Source organism: Nannospalax galili, unplaced genomic scaffold, assembly GCF_000622305.1.
Source record: "Nannospalax galili isolate Female #2095 unplaced genomic scaffold, S.galili_v1.0 scaffold285, whole genome shotgun sequence".
Classification (NCBI taxonomy): Eukaryota; Metazoa; Chordata; class Mammalia; order Rodentia; family Spalacidae; genus Nannospalax; species Nannospalax galili.
The window spans coordinates 511,956-536,278 of record NW_008355157.1 but is presented as its reverse complement, the minus strand read 5'-3'; the positions used below and the strand labels follow the sequence as shown (position 1 = coordinate 536,278).

Below are 24,323 nucleotides of genomic sequence, written 5' to 3'. Positions count from 1 at the left end.
CAAATTCAGGTTCTTTGCAAAAGAAATACATGCTCTTAATGGCTGAGCCATCATTCCAGCCCCACTTTTTAATTTTTAAAATTATAATTTATTTTGTGGGAGGGGTACCTCAATACATGTGTAGAGGTTAGAGGACAGCTAATGGACGTTGGGTCTCTTTCCATCATGTGGGTCCCAGGGATGGAATTTAGGTCATCAGGCTTGGTGGCAGGTGGTTTTACCTGCTGAACCATCTTGATGATCCCACAAATTACTTTTTAAATATCTAAGACGTCTTTCTCACTGTCAGAGATCAAATATTCTTTCAAATCTTGATGAATAAAATAAAATTAATTTCATATTTATCTTTGGCTTCCTTTATTAAGTCTTCTCTGATGCTATGTCTTCTGCTAGTTGTTTGGTGCTTTTCATCCATGTGTTTGTCTCCCCATATCCTGACAAAGTGTTTGGGGATTTTGATGGCCTGATCATCTCTATGTATGAATGGGTATTGCCTACTCATTCAGTTTACCATAACTGTCTTCATGGGTAGAGACATCCTATCCTGAGACACTGATGATTCCCTTTCAGTTCTGGGGCCAGAGATGCCAGGTTCTGCCCATTAGGTCCCTACTTGGAAAGGAGGCTCCTTAATGAATTGTTCAGTCCCAGAGTTTCCTCTTTCGTGCCCTTTGACTCTAGTCTAGACCTTTCTTGAACTGTTCCTTCTCCTGAGCCTGTTTGTTTGACTTCTGATTTTCTCTGGGAATCAGCTCTTTACCTTTTTTATGTATTTCAAGATTTCCTAAACATTCTTGGACCATTTTTACCCTTTCAAAAAATATATTTCATTATTTTTATTTTATGTATGAGTGTATTGCCTGCATGTATATATCCTCCTGTGTCATGCAATGCCTGTGGAGGTCAGAAGAGGGCATCAGATCCCCTGGAACTGGAGTTAGGATGGCTCTTAGCTGCCATGTGGGTGCTAGGAACCAAATCTGGGTCCTCTACAAGAGCAGACAGTGCTCTTGATTGCTGAACCACCTCTGTAGCTCCTATTTTTACCCTTTTAAAAAGTGTCCCTGTGCTTTTAGATTCCTATATTGTATCTTTTTTTAAAAGTGAAATTTAGGGTAGAAGAAAAGCTAAATGTGTATGTTCGACCCACAGTCTCTATCCAACCTTACCTATTCTCCTTATTGTCTCTGCTTCCTATCAAATAATACAATCTCATTGTGAAAATTTCAGAGAGTGGCTGAGCATGATAGCACCTGCCTGTAATCCCAGCGCTCAGTAAGCTGAGGCAGGAGGATTGCAAGGGCAGCCTAGGCTATATAGTAAGTTTGAGGCCAGCCTAGACCATACTGACTCAACGAGAGAGAGAAAGAGAGACAGATGGAGGGTATATAGCAGAAATCTCATGTTAGATGCCTCTAGTGTCCGAATTTCCATCCCATTGCCTTCACCTACTGATTTCAGCTAGAGCTAGGCAGACAGCTCCCTGAGGCCTTCCTCCCACTCCCTGGCTGACAGCATCTACCATAGTCTTAAATGCATGTCTTCCCTTCTGGTCCCAGAACTCTTCCAAAGCTGCAGATTAACTAGGGAAGCTTCCTGAGAAGCTTGGAAGTACAAAGTGTCAACATGGACAGGGACACCGGCAGGGACAGTCCCTTGATCATTGAAGATGAAGGCACTTTAGAATCTTCTGAATTCTCTGAAGACTTGACTGCCGGCAGTTCTCAACAATGACCTGGTTATTGGAGTCTTGTATCAGCATTCCCTTCTAACCTTTTTTACTCTCCCGGATTTCTCATTCCTGTTCTCTGTCCCTTATTGGACAAAGCCCTTTCCCTCTGGGCTTCTGAACTTCCTCCGTCTCTCAATTCTGATTTATCATTTCACTGTAACCCTATTAGCTGTAAAGCATTTGGGGATGCTGTCAGGATAACAGGATCTGCAGCAAATGAAGTTGTATTGAATTATTTAGCTATCAGCTAAAGCGGAGATAAGTAAAGCAGCTGAGCTAGTTTGTAAAATCTTGGGGTAATCTGTCTCTTGCTTTGGAGCTTTTATCATATTAATTTTTTTCTTGTTAGTTGAAAATTATAAATTTTAAGGCTTCAAAGAAAAATATGTGTGCAACTGTTCAATGCTACAAACCTATAGCTAAGGAATTATCTGTTTCCTGTAATATATAATTATGTAGCTGCAGCATGCCAATTCTGGAGAATCATGAATTTATTTAATGTTTATTCACACAAGGGTTTTCAAACTATAAATACGTAATTTCCTCCTTTTTTTCTTTCAAAACGAGATCAAGGATTTCTACTTGTGATATGTAACAGTCCTAGCTTTTGAAGTTGGCCTGTTTTTCTTGCCAGAATTTGATTTAAAAAAAAAAAAAAAACATGTTTCTGACTCAGTAATAAGCAAAACAAATGATTTGTGTGTGGTGAGGGATGCTGGGCCTTGGAGTGTTATGCTTGCCCTCTTCTGAAAAGTTGCATCCCCAGTCCCTACAAATGGATTCTTAGATGTCATTAGCGAAGGGTTGGGGAGGGACTCTGCTAACCCCTTGGATGGCCATGGTTATTGTCGTGTCATCTTTCTAGTGTCTCTTGGGAAATTGGCCCATAACAAGGACTCACAAGAAGCATTTTGTGGCTTTGTAATACCTGTGGAGTTTGGCCCACTCAGCATTTCTTACTGTCCAAATACCCACTCTCAACTAATGTGACTGCAGGAGCCAGTGAAATGTCTTTTGTGTACATTCAATACATAAACTAAGCTTGAACATCTGGCAATTAAACACCCTTTTCCTGATGAATCCTGGAAAACAGCATAATTATACACTCAAGCAAATAACTCAAGATTAAGGCTGTTTCCCTGTTAAGAATCCCAGGTAACATTAGTCAAAGTTAAAACTCTCTTCTGCATCTATGCTCTTTGTAATGCCTGCTGCTACCTCCATTACACCTGAGAATACCTGGGCTGATGGCCGGCGGGAGAGCATCTCAGACCCAGCAGGTGTAGGAAAAAAAAAGGCAGCACGGCTTGCAGCAAACCTTATAGAGCAATGACCTTGTATTGTTAAAAAGTCAAGGAAACAGACTGCCTTGCAAGCCGCCCATGTTCCTCTGTGTCATTCTCCGAAGTCGACGTGGAGGTGCCTAATCGCTCCTCCTTGGCACTCTTTTTCTAGTGCCTCCCCTGGCCTACTGTACCCCACCCCAGCGAAGCTTACAGGAGGAAAGCCGGGTCTCACCAGGAGACCCTGGCCCACAGGAAGGTGCAGGTGGGCGGGTGTGCAGGTTTGCCTGTTGATTTCGGTCCCCGCACTGTGCCGGAGTCCTGCGACTGCGACTGCGGGCTGCGGGCAGCCCAGCATCGCCGGTTCTCCAGGACTACACTGGGGTAGCAGGCAGGCTGGGGGCGGGAGCCTCGGGCCCAGTGCCCACCCCCTGCACTCCCAGCGTCTGCTCTTCCCACCGGCAGGAGCACCGACCCAGGAGCACGCTTTCTAATATAACCAGCCCCCGGGAACAATCTGTCCCTTCCACCCGGTCTCAGAAGGGGCGCAGCAGCCTGGGTGCCCTCCTCGCCCACTCTACGGCCTAAACGTGTCTTTTACAGTGTTTAAAAAACCCGATTGTAGGCCGAGGGGACGCAGGGCGGGAAAGGCAGGAAGGGCGCATTTCGCCGCCCGGCTTGGCGCTTTGGGCTCAGGACTTAGGCCTGAGCTGCAGGTGGAGCCCATTTCCCGCGGCCAGACACTCGGGGTGGCGCGGGATCTGGGGTGGGAGGGCTGATGGGGGTACCCGGGGTCCGGCGGCGGAGGCTGGGCAGGTGCCCGGGAGCACGCAGGCTGATTGGCAGGTGCGGGAGTGGGTGGGGAAGGCGGGCCTGGAGGGGGCCGCCCCCCCCCCCCCCCCCCCCCCGCCGCGGGACTATCTGGTCCCGGCAGCAGCGATGTCCCCCGGCAGGAATGTCCCTCCTCAGATAATGTTATTTATATCTCTGGGCGGGTCCGCGGCTCGGCAGCACCAGGCGCCCGGCGGTCGCTGTGCCAGGAGCCCCGCGCTGCCCTCCTCCCCCTGCGCCGCCGCCCCCGGGCTCGCGGTGGCCGCCGCTTCTGCCCCAGCGCAGGTGAGTCCCGGGAGGACTGGCGGCGGGAGGGAGCCGGGGCCGGCGCGCGCAGCCGGAGCACGGGCAGAGATGGCCCGGGGGGCTGGTGCAGGGGGAATCGGGGACGGGGTGGGGGAGCTGGTCCCCGGGGGCCGACACCAGCGGGAGGGTGCGGAGCCCTGGAGGCCCTGGCGGCTGCGGCAGGCGTCACTCTGGGACCCACGCGGGCTTCTGGGGCGCTGGGCTAGCCTGGCGCCGGCTTAGGACAGCGGGGTCTTGAGTGTTAGCCCGGGCTCTGGGAGCCGGGTTGGGATGTGTGTGCTCCTCGCTTCCCCCAGGACCCTCGCCTGGGAGTAGAGGGGATCCTGCGTGTCGCCTGTCCGACTCCCCGCGCTGCTCCCTGAGCCTCTCTCTGCTGGACTTCTCAACCCTGGGGCGGGTCAAATCCTCTTCTGGAACTTGGCTTCTGCTCTCGCTGGCCGCCCCGTACCCTGACAGGGAGGACAGTTCAGGGCAGTGGAGGGGGGCCGGGCCTCTGGATGCTGTGCAGAACGTGCAGAGTGGCCCAGTGTAGACGGAGAGAGGAAAGAACAAAGTGCCCCAAAACTATACTTCAAGGACCCCTCCCCACACACCCTTCTCTCAGAGCTCCTAGTCCCGAAGCACCGACTGTCCACCCTAATCCTTTGTTCCGGTTCCAACAATTTGACCCCAAGATATAACAGAAAGTGGAAGCCCTAAGAGCTTTAACACAATCATCAAGACCCACCAAATTTACCGAGACTTCCCAAGGGGGAGATAGCTTCGGGTACTTGAGTACAGTTTCCGTGACAACGAGCCTTAGGTAGGGCCCCGACTTGTAGCCTATTAATATCCAAACCACTGTTTTCAGTGAGCAATTAGAGGTGACAGGAGTTAATAACACCCTTAACTCGCTGAAGGAAAATGCAGAGAAACCACTGCTTGAGATGCATCCGGCGGGGTAGGGTGGGAGAATGTAGTGACAGCCTGCTTTACTGAGAACTTCAGTGTGGAGAGGATAGGCTGTCACCTCAAGGTAGGAGGCAGCCATGCAAATCCACGCCTGTAGCAGTCATGATGTATATAGTTCCATTTCCAAGGAAGGTGATTTAGAGAGCTCCTGAATGAGAGGCATCTACAGAGCAAACATTTCAGGCACATTTAGACTGCCTACCCTTAGCTTCACAGATGTTCAGAATTTTACTCTCAATTCCCTCTTTAAGTGTCACCCCCCTCCCCCCACAGCCAACCAACAGGGAGTCATTTCCTATCCCAAGACCAGACTTTTACGTTTTTACAATGAGCCCTGGGTTCTAGAATGTTATGGGAGATTCTTAGTGCTGTTCACTGAATGTCCAGCACCCCAAAGGTCTTGGGGATAGCTAACAACAGGAATATTAAACTTACAGTAGAGAAGAGCCCACCAGCCTTGAAATGAACTGACTCCAAAGGTGGACCATTTATACAAATCTTTATCAAATTCTATGCTACAGTAAAGCTCAGTTGAGAAAGGACAGACCCTTTAGCTGTTGTTCCTAGCTTTATCAGTGGCTCAGAGGTATGGGTTGGGGATGAGCCAGTTCTGTTAATCTGGAGTTCTCAGAAGACACAGAGTCCACTCATGGAATTGAAAGCACCCGAAAACTCCCAAGCATCCAGGCTGGGCCTTGTAGCACAGGCATATCAAGTTTTCCTGAGTGACTTGCCCAGCAGAGAGCTGGGACACTACCTTTTTCTCTGGTCATTGCTTCTTCTAAGCGTTCTGAAGGTATCCTGCCATGGAACACCTGTTGGATTGTTAGCTTGGGGATAAAGCCATGATGGGAGGCAGGCTCCCACCTGGAATTGTGTTTGGCAAAATAAACACAACTATTTTAGGCAAACGAAGTGTGAGTGACAGTTTTGAATTTGAGTCAGTCACCGTTCTGGAAAACAGCAGGTTTTTGATAAATAAAAATAATAATAACTTTTAGACTATCTTGTATGTACCGTTGCTTGGCTTGATTCTCAGTTAATCTTTGTTGAATGAATGAGAGAATGAATGAATGATCACAGATTTCTTTATGTTGTCTTCATTGTCAACTCTGCGAGATAGCTCAGATTATCAGCATTTTAAAAGTCAAGAAACAGGGCTGGTGAGATGGCTCAGGGGTAAAGGTGCTTGCTGTGCAAACCTGGTGGTGGACTTCACGAAGTTATCTTCTGACCTCCACAAACTCGAGTGGGTACACACACACACACACACACACACACACACACAAATGTCTATTATGAAGGTACTTAGGAACCTCTTGGGTTTTTGTTTTGGTGTTTTTTGAGACAGGGTCTCCCTGTAGCCCCAGCTGTCTTGGAACTCACTATGTAGACCAGACTGGCCTTGAACTCACAGAGATCCGCCTGCCTCTGCCTCTCAAGTGCTGGGATTAGTGGCATGTGTTACCACACTCCGCCACAAACGATCATTTTTTAAGTGAGGAAATGGATTCAGAGAATCAGATAACTGGCTCACATGACACGGCTGATGAGAGATGAGTCCAGGATTCAAGCTCAGCTGCTTACTTCCACTGTATTTTTAAGATTAGTAGATACTCAGTAGGGGATGTAGAAGAATCAGTTGGGAAAATTTGCCTGAGGCATTGATTCCTGAAGCTTCAGACTCTTCGCTCTCTTGGATCTCAAATCATAATTCTGCTTATATCAGAGAAGCTTAATATTACCTAAAGGTAGTATTGGGCATTTATTTATTCAAAAGTTTTTAGCCTGGCCTATTATTTTTGTGTCATTGTTTCAAGGACAGAATTATAATTTGGCAGTAGTCAAAGCATGGATTTTTTTTTTTTTAACCAGATTTTTCCTTTTAGTCCTGGAAGTGGCCAGAAGGGCTTGATGATGCATAGGGACAGTGTGGTAGGACAGAGGATGACTATAAAAAATTCATGAGGCAAACAGGATTGGCATTGGAAGGGACCTTGGAGGTCACTGAGCCCAGCCTTTTGTCTGTATGATCCCTTGCTTAAAGGTGAGACAGCTGCAGTTACCTGATCATCTATGTGGCTTCCTTCCTTCTTTTAAAAAAAATTTTATTATTTTTATTTTTTGTGTATGAGTGTCTTTCCTGCATGTGTGTAAGTGAACTCGTGCCGTGCAATGTCCAGGAGGTCAGAAGAGGGTGCCAGATTCCCTAGAACTGGAATTATGGGTGGTTGTTAGCCACCATCTGGGTGCTGGGACTCAAACCTGGGTCCTCTGCAAGAGTAGCTAGTGCTCTTAACCGCTGTGCCATCACTCCAGCCTGCTTCCTTACTTCTTAACATTCTAACACATTTCTTTCCTGTATCTCTTTCTCTCCCAAGGCCAATAATGCTTGTTTCCTGAAATTCAGCCTATTAAAACCACTGAGGTTTTAAGACAGAGCATATTTGCAAAGAGGTATTTTATCTTTAGAGTAGTTTGTATTGACTTATTTTAGTCTTTATGGACAGATTTGTTGTTGCTGCTGTTGTTGTATTGTAGAGAAGAAATCTGGGAAGAAAAGTACATGTGCTGGTCTGTACACTAGAACCATTACACTGTCTTTACTGGGGTTATCATACATGTTTCTTTCTTCTGACAACCCCAGGAGGTAAAGGTCTGCTGGCTTGAAAGGTGGAGATGGAGATCAACAGGGAGTATGGGAGGCAGTCAGGAGAATTCCCTGTCAGATCTGGTTCCTCTCACTGAATAGTCAACTCCTATTGGTAAATATTTAGAAAATGTCAGAGACTGCTTCCTTTTGTTGCTGTGCTTATTTCTTAATTCACAGCCAAGCAATCTGAGGGCTTCCATTTTCAACCAGACTTAGCTGAGCATCAAATCATTAGGGGATCATTAGCCTTGCAGCTCACAGAGTTGAAAGGCTGAAGTGCAGACATGGACAGAATGCTTCCTTGGTGAATTGTTTGGCTAGCTTATGACATACCATGTCCACCCCTCACTTTGCTCTTTCCTTCTGGTGCAGGAAATACTACAAAGCTGTCTCCTTCCTACCTCTCAGCAAGGTCTTCTCACACTTTGCTATAATGTTTTATTTCTGTTATATCTGTGCAGACCTGGCTGAGGGTATAATTAAAGGGCAATTAAAACCCAGACATATATCATGCTAGCAATGGGGGCAAAAGCAGGCCTCCTTTCTTTCATTTGAATGCTATAAATTTAGCAAATGAATAGGCACAGGACTAGAAAAAAAGTCTTTGCATTGAACTGGGCAGGGATCCTGCAGGATATTTATGAAAAGAGAAACAGGGCACCTTGACAGTCAAAGAACAATAATTGCTTTGAATTATAGTCAGTTCAGAAGTTTCTATTAGTGTGGAAAGAGCAGAAACTTGTATAATCTTAAAAAATGAATAAGTTGAAAATCATTTCTGTTTGTACCAGACTTAAATATGGGCGTATCTCGTGAGAATTCATAGCACTTCCAATACAAATGAGCTACATCTGAAGACTTAAGTTATAAGCATCGTAAAAGGGTCTGGAACTTCATTCTGCCCCTGTACTCAGTTCTTGTCTGTTTCTAGAAGACCCTTAGGAGTGGTGAATCAGCGTTACCTTTCGACCTTACCTTCCTTGGGAGTACAAAGGTAAGAAGAAGCCTTTCATAACACTGGCTCTGAGCCATAAATCATAGAGACTTGGCTGGAAAGGCCTGAGAAAGCGATTGAGATGTAGTAAAAAAGAGCAAACATAAGGTATCTACCACACACGCCTCACACTGGTATGTGCTCAGGACATAAAAAGGGGTCAGATGGAGGCCCACTGACTACTGGGGAGGTAGACCTTCAAATAAGCAGTGACTGGATAGCATGCTTGAAAGAAATGGTGTTCTCAGAGAAAGGCCATGGCTGGAGTGTGACCACACAGTGAAGATGGCTTGGGATCCTTTTGTTGAACACATTTAGAAGTTCATGTTGAAATCAGTGCATGTTGTTTTAACTGGAGATGTGTGTTTCAGGGGGGACCAGATCCTTCTTTAGAAAAAGGTCCCCAGCAGTGGAAAAAGAATGTGGGTTAGGGTCTGATACAAGGTAGACTTGCCCTAGTTCAAGACAGTGATCACTCAGACACTGTCCCTTCAGTTCTCAGGGTGCCTTTGTTGTCACTTCTTTTTATCTTATAATGACCACATGGAGGGAAGATCATATTGTACCCCCTTTACAGTTGGGGAACTGAATTAGAAATGTATACTGGTCCCAGACATGAGTTGACACAAATTTCCTAGTTCCACAGCTGGAGCCTTCCTAGATCTCCTTCATGGGAGAATTAAATGTTCTGGACCAGTGATTGTTTTCTTCCTTCAGCAGAGCTTTCTAAGTTTATTGGTTTTGGAGAGAAGGAGAGGGAAGCTGGTGGTAGTATTCACACTCTAAGATAGCCACAAAACCTCAAGAATGGCCTGTGGAGTATATATTAATGATGCTGCAAAGCACGAATTAATGGATTCCCAGCAGCAGGCTATAGATAAACGTTGGGTTTCTGTGCTTGTCTATTGGTGTTTTGACTCTTTCAATCTCTTATCCCAAGTTAACGGAGCATCATTATGCTTCGTCCTCAGTTTGGACTTCAAAAATCTCCCCCTCCCTCACCCCATAATGTTGATGTTGGCTGCTTTTGGTTTGTACTTCCTTCACTCTCCAACGAATATTTATGGAATTCTCATTTATTTACTATATTCTCAGGGGGTACAACAGCGAACGTGGAAAAAAAGTCCAACACTATGGAGCACACGTCCTCCTTGGGAGAAACAAGCACTAAATGACACCAACAAACAGCAGATGGGTAGATAATAGTATCCTGAGTTATAAGAAATACCAAACAAGCAAGACTTGGTGCTGTGAGGTGAGGTGGGACAATCAGGAAAGGTTCTGAGGAGGCTGCATCTCAGCAGAGATCCAAATGAAACACGAGAGGCGATCCTGGGGTGTTTGGAATGGAGATTCAGGTTCTAATTTGAGTCCAAGTGAGATAAGAATTCAGGAGATATTGTGGATAGGAAAGTGACCTGTTCAGGCTTGTGTTTAAAGACCTCCCAGGCACCCTGAGGGTTGACTGTGGAGGATGAAGATGGAAGCAGAGAGCTCAAGGAAAATGGCTGAAGTTCAGGTGAAAGATGATACATCAGGGAAATGGAGGTGGTGATTCGCAGCTGGATTCTGGATATATTTGGAAGGTAGAGTTGATAGGATTTGGATAGAGAGGATAAGAGGGGAAGAAAAAAAAGCAAGTCAAGGATGACTCAATTATTTTTGGTCTGAACAAATGGAAAAATAAAAAAGCCACTTACTCATCAAATGTACTCTGGTCTATTATTTTTTATTTCTGTTTTCATTGAGGAGTTGATTTTTCATTTACCATACAAAAAAATAGAGATGTTTTATTATGGATGGTTCATGCATCTATTTGCTTTGAAGTGAAGCCTTAGGCTGTGTCTTTTAGTTCATTCTCACATCTCCACTCTAGATAGAGATGAAGATAGGGCAGTGAGAGGATTGAAATATATGTCACTTGATAATTAGGAACATTTTGAATTTACTGGTTAAAGTTCCAACATTTTTGATGCTTTCTGGTCTTTGTCTAAAGAAAACTTTTAAAATTTATAAAATGAATTCATGTACCTATTTAAAATGTATATCCACATTATATAAGCTTTTACAATGAAAAGCAAGTCTCCAGCTACCTTCAGTCTAACTTCTAAGAAGCTACTCCTGTCAACAATTTTCCATCTATTCTTTTTAAGAAATATTGCAATTATTATTTTTATTTTTATGTGTGGTGAGTGTATTGCCTGCATATGTGTAAGTGCACAGAAGAGGTCAGAAGAGGGCATCGGATTCCCCTGGAACTGGAGTTACAGATGGTTGTTAGCTGCCATGTGGATGCTGGGAATTGAACCTGGATCCTTTGCAACAGCAGGCAGTGCTCTTAACTGCAGAGCCATCTCTCCATCTCTCCAAACCCTCCCCACCACCTCCCTCCTCCCCGTGTATGCTTTAAGAAAAGTCCCATGTGCATCTAAGCACTGGCCTGGCATATTTTAAAGTATTTAACCTAGCAACAATCTATGTTTGGCTTCGATTTCTGGTGACTTGGGAGGCTTTGTCATGTAGTAACTCTGACATATTCCTAGGTGGCCTGGAGTCCAGTGTTCTGTCAATGAAAGGTCTCCCTCTCCAAACCTTCCCATACTGAAAACTGTCTTATGTAATACCCTCTCCAAAGCTTCCAGTGGCACAGAGTAGGAGTGGAAGCCAAATTCATCAAGTCGACATTAAGAGACCTTGTACTCCGGCTGCAACCGGTTTTTCTACTCTCATTTTTCACCCTTCCCGTCTCAAACCCTCTACTGGGACCACCTTTTGTCTGCCTCTGCTTGCTGAGTCCCAAACATTTCCTGTAGATTTGGAGTGGTTTCTATCAGGACCCAGATTCAAGGCTAGACAGCCTTCCTAGTGCACCCCATTCCACAGTGGTTGCTTTGGTTTCCACTGTTGTTGAAGGGTCAGTTACATGTATGACTGATTAAAATACAGTTCTGGACTTCTTTTAAAAGAATTTTAAATTGAGTATGTGTGATTTTCTTTTTTAAAAAAATTTTAAAAAATACTTTATTATTTTTATTTTATGTGTATAAGTGTTATGCCTGTGTGCAGGTAAGTGCACCTGTGTCGTGCAATGCCCATGGAGGACAGAAGAGGCTGTTGGATCCCCAGGATCTGGAGTTAGGACAGTTGTTACCTGCCATGTGGGTGCTGGGATTCGAACCCGGGTCTTCTGCAAGATCACTCAGTGTTCTTAACCTCTGAGCCATCTCTCCATTACCATAAATTGAGTATTTGTGGTTTTCATACAATATAAATTAATGGTATTTAGAGTCCAACCTATTCATACCTCCTCAGGCTGCCCCTGTCTAATTTTCTTTTTTAGTATACTCTCTTGCATATATAATAAGGCCTGTTGGGTCTAATTTGTGTCTCCAAATGTCCTTCAGTGTGGGTCTATCCACTGGAGAGTGGTTAACCTACCAAGAGTCACAGCCTTGAAAGAGGCTGACTTTCCCTCTCCCAGCAGCCACTGGTTGCCAGTAGTTCCTTAGGTACAGTTGGGGTTTCTGACCCACTTCCCCATGTCTAGGCTGGAATTTTGAATGGTTTGAGGTTGCATGAGACTTGTGCATGCTGTTACCATTGCTGTGAGTTCATATGAATAATTGACCAGCTGTCTGGAAAACTCTATTTCCTATGGTCATCCACCACCTCTGGCTCTTACAGTCTTCCCACCCCCTCTTCCACAATGATCCCTGAGCCCTAGGAGACGGTAGTTTGATATAAATGTGCTATTTGGGAGTAAGTGCTTTACAGCCTCTTATTCTCTGCAGATTGGCCAGTTGTAGGTTTCTGTGTTAATTACCATCTATGCGGACTTCTTTTGTTATTACTATTTAATTTTGATCAATCAGGTAATACGCTCTTTTAATTTTTATTTTCATTTTGTTTCACATTTTATTTTTTTAATATTTTATTTATTATTTTTATTTTATGTGTATGAGTGTATTGCCTGCATGTATGTGAGTGCACCCGTGTCGTGCAATGCCACGGAAGTCAGAAGAGCGCTTTGGATTCCCCTGGAACTGGAGTTAAGGACTGTTTGTAGTCGCCATGTGGGTGCTGGAAATCAAACCCGGGTCCTCTGCAAGAGCAGTCAGTGCTCTTAACCACTGAGCCGTCTTTCCACCCCCACATTTTATTTTTAAATTAATTTTGTGTACATATATATGCATGTAGATGTGAACATGCCCTGCCATGCATGTGGAATTTGGAGACCAACTTGCAGGTCAGTTCTCCCTTCCACCATGTGGCTCCAGGGGATTGAATTCAGATGTCAGACTTGACAGCCTCCTTACCCCTAAGCCATCTCACCAATCTCTTTTTGTTCCTTGAGGCTGGGTCGTAGCCCAGATTGGTCTTGAACTTGTAATCCTCTTGCCTCAGCTTCTTCATTTTTGGAATTTCAGGTATGCCTCCAACATACCTGGCTGAAAATAAGCTCTTAAAGGAAAATAAGCTGTTAGTAATTTAAAAAATATTTATTTTATTTTACCTTAAACTTTTGTAATTGGGGACTGGTGCACACACATACATGCAGGCAATACACTCGTACACGTAAAATAAAAATAATAAATAAAAAATATAAAAAGCTTTTGTAATTGACCTAAGGTTTATACTTACTAGAAACTTTTTGTTTGTGGTTTTGAGACAAGATGTCATTATGTAAACCCAGGATGGCCTCATACTCAGGATCATGGGATTACAGTCATGTGAAACCATATCTAACTACTTTTAGTAATTTTTGATAGATGATGTTGATATACATTGAATATATTAACTCGCTGTTGTTAGATGATAGCTACCCGCAAAGCTGCTTTCTTAGCAGGTTATAAAGGTGCTCTTTCTCAAGAAATGGTAGCTGGATGCTGCCCCTTTGGATAAAAGTTTTCTGACATACCTGGACTCATGCTCTCATCCCTCTTCCATGGCACTGTATCTAGTGGTGGCCAGGGATCAAACCCACAGCCTTTTCCTTGCTAGGAAGAATGTTTCACCTCTCAGCTACACCTCCAAGGCTGACATTGTATCTCCTTATCAGAAACAACATTTGCCCCTAAATGGTGAAGAATAGTTATTTCATAGGCATAGCAACCATGACATTAAAATGACTTTTTTCTAAATTGTGATAAATATACCTAATGTAAAATTGAGACAAATTTTTTTTTCGGTCTTTTTGAGACAGGGTCTCCCTGTAGCCCCAGTTGTCCTAGAACTCACTATGTAGACCAGGCTGGCCTTGAACTCACAGAGATCCGCCTGCCTCTGCCTCCCAAGTGCTGGGATTAAAGGCATGTGCCACCACGCCCGGCAAAATTGAGACAATTTTTAAGTATACAGTTCAGTGGAGAAAATCACAATCACATTGCTCTCTAGCAGTCATCATCATCCATCTCCAGAACTCTTCTCATCTTCCAAAACTCAAACACTGTATCCTTTAAATGCTAACTTCTACCCTTTGCCTATTATAAACAATGCAGCTATGAATAGGATCTCACTAGCAGAATGCAAATATCTCTTCAAGACCCTGCTTCTACTTTTGGATATATATACCTAGCCATGGAATTGGTGGATCATTGTATATTCTATTTTAATATTTTAAGGAACCCATTCAGCAAGTTTAATATTTCCTTTCCATTTTTTAACATTTCCAAAGGGAAGAGCAGAAAATATGTTAATAGTCTCACCTTTGGGGCCACGTTGAGCCTAAAGATCATTTGAGATCACTAGTTCCTGAATGTGTTCACAGATTAGTTTGCCTATTTTTAGATTGCAGACTCTTAGAGGACAGACAGATGTTTAGCTTGCTTTGTAGATCATATAGCCCAAACTCAGGTGGGGAAGGTGTAAATATTATGGGAGGATGTATCTCAGCCAAAGAGTCTCCTTGAGCTGGTTGATGAGTGACTGGGACGCTTCCAGCTCCCTTTCTCTTGCTGTGTGCCCTTGGGCAAAGAGCTTCCTCTCTCTCTCTGGCAGGTTCCCCCCCCCCAGGTGTATGAATGTATCACCTTAATATTATTATTATCCTCAAAATTTTCCACGCAGATTCCCTTACAGCTTATGTGTTGCCTCGTTTTGGTTGCCTTGCCTAGCAGCCCCTTCTTTCTATAGGTCTCGGGATGGCACTGAGTGTTTCCCCCTTATTTTCAGGCCATTTCTTCATTCTTTTGGTACAGGATCGATCATTTGCCTTGGAATTGTCAGCCTGCCTTCTACACTATTTGGCTAAGCTTCTTGTGATGAAGAACTGGGTTTTATTCTTTTTGTTGTTGTTTTTTGTAGTTTAAAAATATTCCCAGCACCTAAAGCCATGCTTGACATACAGAAGAGAGTGAATAAAAAACATTTATTGACTAAAGAATGAATGCTTGAAATTTTGGTACCTGACCTAATGTATATTTTAACTTAAAGTGAGTTTAGAGTAAAAATAAGTCAATATTTATTGAGAACTTACGTACTTGGCACTACACTAAAAGCTTGCATGTGTATTTATAATATCCTATTCATGCTATTATTATCTTAATCCCACAGATTAAAAATATTGGGTATACAGAAGTTAACTTACCCAACTACTTACCTAGTAAGATTCAAGCTGGGCTTGAATCTAGGTTTATTTGTTTCAGAATGCTTGTTTTGAACCACTCTGCCCACCCGTCTTTGGGTGGAGGTTAACTCTTAATTCTAAGAGTTTCTTTTCTTTTCTTTGAAATTATGCATTTTTTAATAGCTTGAAATTGGAGAGGTAATTAATTATATACCCCTATATGTTGCTTTATATTTACAATGATTTAACCTAATAGGCTTGAATCCCCTTATTAGCTTTTAATAAATAATTAATGTTCTGAGGCCTACTTCCGACATGGTTCTTTGACATCTGAAGATAGAGATGCTAATTAGTACTGCACAATGTACCCACAGTCATAAGGCAGCTGTACTAAAATTGCTTTAGAGAAAGTCTGAATTAGTGTTCACTGCAATGGCCTCCCTGACTTGACTGTAACTTAAGCGCCCTCATTTTGAAACCAGGTCTTGCTTTGGCCTCCATGACCTGAGGTCTCCTTTCCCTCTCTTATATTGCTTGTTACTGATTCTTAATTTCTTTTGTCCCTTTCTTTCTGCTAGTTTTTTATTGCTGGGGTTGCCAATGCATGTAAATCCCGCTCTCTAGCCTCAGCCTCCTTCCTCAGTTCCAGATGTGCTTCACAACCTTCTCCTGGCTGTTATCCTTTTCTCACATCAAAATGTCTGGCTCTTCCTGTTGCTCTGGGGCCTCTCAGCTGTCCCAAGTCTACTCTTCTGTTAATTGCTCCACATTATACATCACCTCTCTCTCTCTCTCTCTCTCTCTCTCTCTCTCTCTCTCTCCACACACACACACAGAGTAAGAACCTCAGCAGCTTTTTGTGTGTTTTTCTTTTCAAACTTTTGGCATCCATATGGCAGTCAACTCCTGTTCATTTTCTTCTAAAAATTCCAAATTAATTCTTCTCTTGAAATTTCCACAGTCACCATTTCTGTTATGTTTGAATAATTGACCTTCAGTCTTTACCCTTCTAACCCATCCCATACCCTGACCTTAGAATTATTTTTAAAACTAGAAGTTTAAGTCATTTTACTGTTTTAAAACTCTTTGGTTCCTCATGCTCCCAAATAAAGTTTAAAGGGGAAAGTCACTGCAGGTAGCTCAGTGGTAGAGCACTTACCTAGCATGTGGAAGGCCCTGGGTTCAACCCCAATGAAGAAAAAAAGTTTAAGCAGACCAACAAGGACCTTTATAGTCTACTGCGACTACCTTCCCCAGGTCCTTCTCTTCCCTTTCACACCAACCTTGAATGCTTCTGACTTGCTCAACTTGAGACATACTCTCATACCTTTGTGGTTCTTCTGCCGGCTATGCCAGAAATATCTTCCTGCTTTTTCCTCAGCCACAGACTCTTAAATATTATGTACCAAGGACCCCAATCAGATATAACTTCTCTTTGAAACCCTCCTGAAACCTCTTTCTCTCTTCTCTAACCTGAGGAGACACACAACCTTTCCTCTTGTTTTTTTTCGCACTGGTTGATCATGTATAGGACCTTCTGCTAGGCTGAGTTCCTTGAAAAAGGGACAGTGTCTTGTTCCCATGGGGACTTTGGCCCCCAAGTCAGTTCTGGCCCATGGGTGATATTCTAGAAATGCTGATTGTATTGGGTAACAGAGGAGGCTTTGGGAATATCCAGCACTGTGCTAAACCAAAATTGATGCAAACAGAACTTTCTGAAGAAGGGTTAATGGAAGAGCCTCGCTGTTGATAGGTGGGGTTAAGGGGTAAGAAGGAATGCTTCAGACCTGAGTGGGGGCTCTTCCCACCTCCCTATCCTCCAACTGCTTTTCACTTATTGGAAGAAAAAGCAAGAGCTGATTTTAACTGACATCTTCAGAATATGCCTATTGCTAGAAAAATTTATTCATCTGGCATACAGTCCCTCCCACGTCATTTTTCAGTGACCCTCAGAATGCAGCAATCAAAGGCTCTTTGATGGATGTTGCAGATGCATATATGTGGGGTTTGTTCTATATGGGTGAAGACTTAAAAAAACTTCAGCCACACCTCCAACATTCTGGTATAGAGATTTTTGTCTTCTGGGTACATGTAACTTATTGGCTTGTTTGTTATCCTTAGACACATAGAAGTGGAAACTACTTTGTAAAATATTGTCATACTTCTTGGTTGGTTGGTTCTGCTTTCATTTCTGCCTTACCCATATAAAAAGTGAGCTTCACCAATGGCTGGACTCACCAGCATTCTGCTTGCTCAGGCCTTTGAGTGTGTTTTGTTTCTTTCAACAAAACTCTCTGTCATGGACACACTCCCACTGCCATCCAAACGCTCTCTTCTTTTGCCCTGTTCTGTGCCTAGAGATTGATAGGAGCTGGTGTTTGACTGCCAAAGGCAGAGATTGGAGCTGGAAGGCCTTTATAAATATGTGTGAGGTCTGAGATGAACTGATAAACAGAAGGCCCTCAAAGGTCTTGGAAAGATGGGCTCAGGATAAAGGAAGGCAGAGGACAAAGTAAGGCCTTGTGATAGAGACTTGAGGGCAGAAAGGTAAAGGAAGGGACTCAGCCAAGATAACTAAATGGGATCTCAGTGAATTCTGAGGTGCATAATGAGGCTAGTGATAGCCAACGGCTAACAAACTTGATCCAGAGGTGACAGAGTGGACTAGATTAATAGCAGCTTCTAGAAGATCTAGGAAGCCATGAACACCAGTGATCATCCTGTCTCAAGAGTACCAAGCGCCAAGGCAGAGATCACCAGTAGGCTAGCTACTAGTTAGTGGCCTGGCTGCATGCCTTTGAGGGAGCAGTGCTTTTCATGTTTAGAGACGTTTACTTCGTTGTGTTCCAGTTATGCTCTGGTCTCTCTTTTTTCCTTTAAATTCTAGGCATCTGCATGTGCCTAGAGTCAGTAGATCCAGTTCAGCCGTTCTTTGCAAGGTGGATGTGTTCATTCTGTGTATTTTGTCTGCAACTGCTGGCATGTCTTGATTCCCAGAAATTCAACTTAGAGTCCAAGGAAGAGGGTCCTTCACTGTGTGAAGTTTTGAGAACAGATGTGTTTACAGGTACAGAGAGTGAGGTACCATCCTAGAATCAAAGCCAGGGGCTCTGGGAGAGACAGAAACCCATACCTATGAGAGCAAACCAGGTCGTTTGCATTGCAAAGCTGGGTGAAGTCACTTTGCCCAGGAGACTGGAAAAATACTCAGCTGGTCCAGTCCAGTTGGGCTCTTCTTACCAGACCTGCTGGGTGAGCTCAGAGGGGCGCACAGTAGAGATGTTAACATGGTTGTGTGCCCTCAGTGTAGCAATTCCACTGGCAGCCTCTGCTCAACTGCTCTCACTGCTTCTGACCCAGAAAACACTCAGAAAATGACTGCAGTGAAGCACTCATCTTCAAGGTGAAGCTGAGTCCAGGTGGGGGAGGGATGCATAGTTGCTCCCAAGGGTTGGCTACTTCCTGACTGTCTGGGAGCAGGCTCTGTTTATGCCGTGACCCAGAGGAAGCCACTTTTTGTCTCACCTCATTTCTACCAGCCAAGAGTGCCTTCTGCTTGTTTTCCATAAGCCTTGCGCCTCCTCTGCAGAAGAGGCACAGAATGAATTGGGAGCTAAAAACTCCTGGCAGTCATAAGTCTTTGCAAACTGCAGAGTCTAGTGAGCAGTGCATTTGGTTGGCAAGTGATCATTTCAGGCTACACTTGTTTTCTCTGTCTATAAAACAGTAGGAATACTTCCTTGTTGAATTGCAAAGGGGAGCAAGATGAACTAATGAAGTTGGGTATACATTTTCCTTTTTTAAAACCTGATGTTTAAGGCATCAGAACTCCTCAAAGAAAGATATCCTATGGATAAAATGTATTCAAAGCACTTGCAGACATCATTTAATAACCCCAGAACCATCCCTGGAGAGCATCTGATTCCACTCCTTTGTTTTTTTAACCAATAGGGAGATCCACAGAAGGGAGGTGATTTGCCTGAAGTTGCAAAGAACATAGTCAAAGAACTCTAAGTGGAACCCAGGTTTCCCAATACATGGCCCAGACCTAGACCTTCTTCCTCATTTGATCTCTTTCTCCTTATCCTTCTTTGTTATTTAACATTTTAAAATTTATTTGGGGGGTGGTGTACACATGCTCTAGTGCTCATGTGGAGATCAGAGGACAACCTGAGGGAGTCACCTCTTTCCTTCTACTGTGTGGCCTCCAGGACTCAAACTCAGGTCATTAGACCTGGTGGCAAGCACCTTTACCCACTGAACCATTTCTCCATCTCTGTCTTTACAATTAAAAAAAAAAAAAACCACTAGTTTCTAGGAATTATAACACCAGCATATATCCAAGATAAATAGAAGTCAAAGAGCACAGAAGAGTATAATAAAATTCAAACATCTTACTTGATATAACCACTATTAACAATTTCTTATATGGTTCTTTGCTAGACATGCTCAGATCTGTATTTGTTTAGATGTATGTCTATGTGCGTGAATATGTACACATGTATGTATACATTTATTTTTTAACAGTTGTATAGTGCCTTAAGATCCTTGTATTTCTTCATGATAACTTTTAGAATCATAAGAAGGACCATAGAATCTGAGTCCGTATTCAAGATATTGAAGTAAGAAACCCTGCTTTTACATGTATCCAGGAAGGAGACTTCTGAAAAGGTCACATGGACCAAATGGTCCGAAAACTCTGGCTCTGCTTCTGTTTGTTTCTACTATTGACTCCTGACTCGTGTGTCTGGGGCCTGCTGGGAGCTTCGAGTGCCTTGACTCCTTAGTTCTCAAGACAGTCAGTGAATGAGATACTATAATTTCCATTTGACTAATGGAGAGGCTGAGGCTAGTCAAGCCAGGTTTACTTGAGGTCACACAGTCAGTTGAATGCCTGACTCCTGATATGAAAAAGCAAAGCATTTAAAAATCTAGTTCTGTTGCTTTGGTTGTTTTAGACATAGCCGGTAACTTACCATGAGCATAGCAATGACACAGTGGGAGGGGGCTAAGTAGAATAGAAAAGAGACAGAAATGATGTAGGGAGGTGGGGGGAAAGGAACAGCTGCTCTTCAGGACACGTTATCGTCTGGTGATTGAGGCACACTTCTCTGCTCTTGAAGGGCATGTGGTTTCACAAACAGGAATACACCAGCAAGAACGTGTCATACAGTACAGAGCCAGGTGAATACTGTGGTGGGACCGCAAAAGGTGCAAGGGTCTTCAGGAAGCCAAAGTTGCTTTGGGCCAAGGACCCAGGGGAGGCAGCCTTCGCTGAAGAACAGCCATCTGCAATAGACTAAGAAACAAGTAGGGGAGCTGGCATCTAATGAGTGCATCAAATGGGCTGTAGTAAGTCTGGGGTTACTTTGGCAAAGCGTAAGTGGGAAGATGTGGTGATGGAGGGATCCAAAGATATGTTAAGGCTAAATGTAGCAGTCATTGACAGAGATTGGCAATAAAAGAGCTTGTTGATCCTTGGGGTACCATTAGAATTTTTTAAATTTCTTTATTTTTTTGGGCTGGAGAGGTGGCTCAACAGTTAAGAACACTGGTTGTTCTTGCAGAAGACCCCGGGTTTGAATCCCAGCACCCACATGGCAGCTAACAACTGTCTGAAACTCCAGTTCCAGGGTATCCAATGGCTTTTTCTGTCCTCCATGGGCATTGCACGTCATGGGTGCACTTATCTACATGCAGGCTATACACTCATACACATAAAATAAAAATAATAAGTAAAATTTAAAAATCCTTTTTTATTTTATGTGTTTGAGTGTTTTGCCTGCATGTACCTAACTAAGTACACCTGTGTCATATAATGCCTGTGGAAGTCAAAAGAGGGCATTGGATCCCCTGAAAATATGGTTGTTAGTCACCATATGGGTGCTGGGAACAGAACCTGGGTCCTCTGTCAGTGCTTTTAAGCACTCCATCTCCCTAGCCCCTCAGCAGAAGTTTTGAGAACGTGTTTAGAAGTTTTTAGCAGGGGAATACAGATACTTATATACCCTTGACCAAAAGATGGTCCTCCTTTATAAGGGAAAGTCATCCTCTTTGACCCAAAGTGTGATTTTGGGAGGGATGCATCCTAACCAGCCAAATCAGCTTGAATCAACCCTAGCAATCAGTGGACTGGCAGATCACAGTCAGGTCACCCTCACATCCATCAGAAGTTTTGAACAGGGGTTTGTTGTGTAGTAGGATGCCCTGTAGAAATATAATGAGGGCTCATGAGGCTTAAACTGGGGCAGTAGGAATGGCACAGAGGAGGTAAACATAAGAGCTTCTGAGAAGCCAGTGCCTGGACTTTCTTTAGGAGGTAGGTATCACTGTCAGTCTTTATAGGCTCCATTACATAAAAGATGAAAGACATTACAAGCTACCAGTGTTTTATATTAAATATGTTTTGCCATCCAAAAATATTTGAAAGAACGATGCATAGTGCCACACACCTGTAATCAGGAGATAGTGGTCAAAGAATCAGGAGTTCAAGGCCAACCTGGGCTATGTGAGTCCTAGTTTTAAAAACATATACACACGGGGCTGGAGAGATGGCTCAGTGGTTAAGAACACTGGCTGTTCTTGCAGAGGACCTGAGTTCAATTCCCAGCACCCACATGGCAGCTAACAACCGTCCTTAACTCCAGTTCCAGGGAATCTGAGGCCCTCTTCTGACTTCAGCAGGCATTGCATGGCACGGATGCACTGACATACATGCAGGCAATATACTCATACACATAAAATAAAAATAATAAAATGTTAAAAGACACTTTTTTAAAACAGATTTCCAATTTTTTTCTTAATTTTTATTTTACAATATTCATTTTGTACCTTCGAGACAGTTTTTTTTTCAAATATTAAAAGAAGTTTTGCAAGTGAAGGACCGTTTCAGAAGGGGATGATGAGAGGAGACCATTAGCCTTGAAAGAGACTTGAACTTGTGGGTTCATAGTGCCAGTTACAAAGTGATGGGAGAGCCACTGAGTGGTGAATATTCTAACTCAGATGTCTAAGAGGTTGCTGTTGCTAATTTCCAAAAATTTAAGCTTTAAAAGAGGCAGTAGGTCTGGGGCAGGGGTAGTATAGAAGAGATACAAAGAAAGAATTCAATATTGACGTGTTATATGGGAAGTCTCAGCATTTTGTTTCTGTGGAGCTGCTGTGGTGAGTTTGGAGCCCAAAAGAGCTTAGGACTGAGGAGTATCAACTTAATAGTCTTCTGTTAGCACAGAGAGGAGGTAGGACCATGTGAGAAGCACACAGAGGCCTTAGCTTCGGGTAATGCCTACATTTAGCATGATATCAGTTGTGACAAAAGAACTAGTAAATGTACTTATGATATAACAACATACTAGGGATGAAAACAAGGAGAATCCAAAGCTGTAGAAATCCAGCTTCAGGAGTTAGAGTCTCATGAAGGTGAACACTTACTCCAAAAGGGGATAAGAGGAGGCCGTTAGTCTTAAAAGAGGCTTGAGTAACCCTCAAGAAGGCAGTGGGGTATCAAAACTCAATTATCAGGAATTACAGAATAAAGCCGTAGTGATTTCCAACTGCTTTTCTGGGAATTTGATGGAAGAAGAGGGTTTGAAACAGATCAAGGGACGTTTTTATATACAGAGAACATGAAAAGGAGAATAGCCCGTGAGCAATCAGTGGAGATGAAAAGGTAGCTAGGGATGGGGAATGGGTTGGGAGGTGATAGAGGGCTTTAGGAGGCTGGAAACCATCAAGGGGTGGGGAAGTCAGTCAGCTCTACTGTAGGTGACTCGTGTGATTTCAGGAATGATCGCCAAGCCCCTACCACATGGCAAGTAGCATAGCACAGCACAGCATCATGGGGCAGGTACCATAAGTTGGTGGTACACAACGGCATGTACACTTACGTGAGCCTGTGGGTTTAGTACATGCACTCAAGGGCAGGGACTTTTGTTCCTTGCTTGTTCCTTATGGCTAGAGAATGTATTTTTTAACAGACCATGGGCTCCTTGTACCTGTTCTTAGCATCCTTGGGAGGCCTTCATCCTTTTTCTTTTTTAGGATTTCAGTGTGAAACATATGACATGAAAAAGAAGGTAATGTGTAAATTTCGAAGCACAGTTATAAAATGAACCATCTTCCCGATCACAATCCGTATCTACCTTGGTGCCCCTACCATCCCTTTCCCAAGATCCTGCCCTTTCAGGTCCTGTTTGTCCTGAAAATGTAGACGTGTAAGTTTTTACTGAGACTCTTCCTTAGTATCTCAGTGTCCTGTAAGCAGAATGAATATATGATGATCCTTTAGGGGAAACAAAGGGGCCCATTCAATGAGTTGGTGAAAGATGAGTCTCCTGGTTGATGGCGATAAGAGAGGATTCTGTTTCCTGAAAGCTCTCTGGGTGTGAATGCACTTTCTTTGCTTGGTTGGTGTCACTGGGGGATTTCCTTCTTGCCTAATGAACCAGAGGGCACTCTGCTAAGAAGCTCAGCTCCTGCCATCACAAATTCTATTTTAGGGAAGGGCAGAAACTCAAATATCAGTCCATATTTGATGTAATCCTCTTAGGTTCTAGGCATTGAAAGCATTATATTTGTGGGAAACATCAATTTCTTTAAGTTTGAGACTTATCTTTTTTCTCATTAAGATGAGGTGGGAGTCACCTTTTTACTGATAAGTTTTGAGGAATAAGTGATTTTTTTTCTTTTTGACTACTGATCCAAATCAAAGTTCTACTAATTAAAATATTGCAGAAATATAGACCATAAAATTGTAAGTTCCCCCATCATCTTCTTTCTTTATTCTAATTATTGACTACAACTTGATACATATTTCTCTAATGTGGGACATAGACTTATAAAGTGATTGCTATTCATTTTTACAGAACCACTTTCATACTACATACCTTTAAACAAATACTTTTTTCACTCATCAGTACATAAATATAATCTTTCTACCTATGTGTATAGATTTACTTTATACAAAATTGTTCTGCCTGGTGTGGTGTAGCACACCTTTGATCCCAGCA

General features: G+C 43.3%; 1 protein-coding gene across 2 annotated transcripts in view; it reads left to right on the top strand.

The window, feature by feature from the left end:
• Positions 1-3,534: 3,534 nt before the first annotated feature.
• Positions 3,535-24,323, top strand: part of Sptb (spectrin beta, erythrocytic) — a 127,751-nt gene continuing 106,962 nt past the window's right edge. The window contains exon 1 of one of the 2 annotated variants that reach the window (XM_008852129.2): positions 3,535-4,131. The gene's annotated coding sequence lies outside the window, so the exon portion shown is untranslated. The remainder of the gene's footprint in view (positions 4,132-24,323) is intronic. The other variant, XM_017802930.2, reaches the window with a different exon arrangement.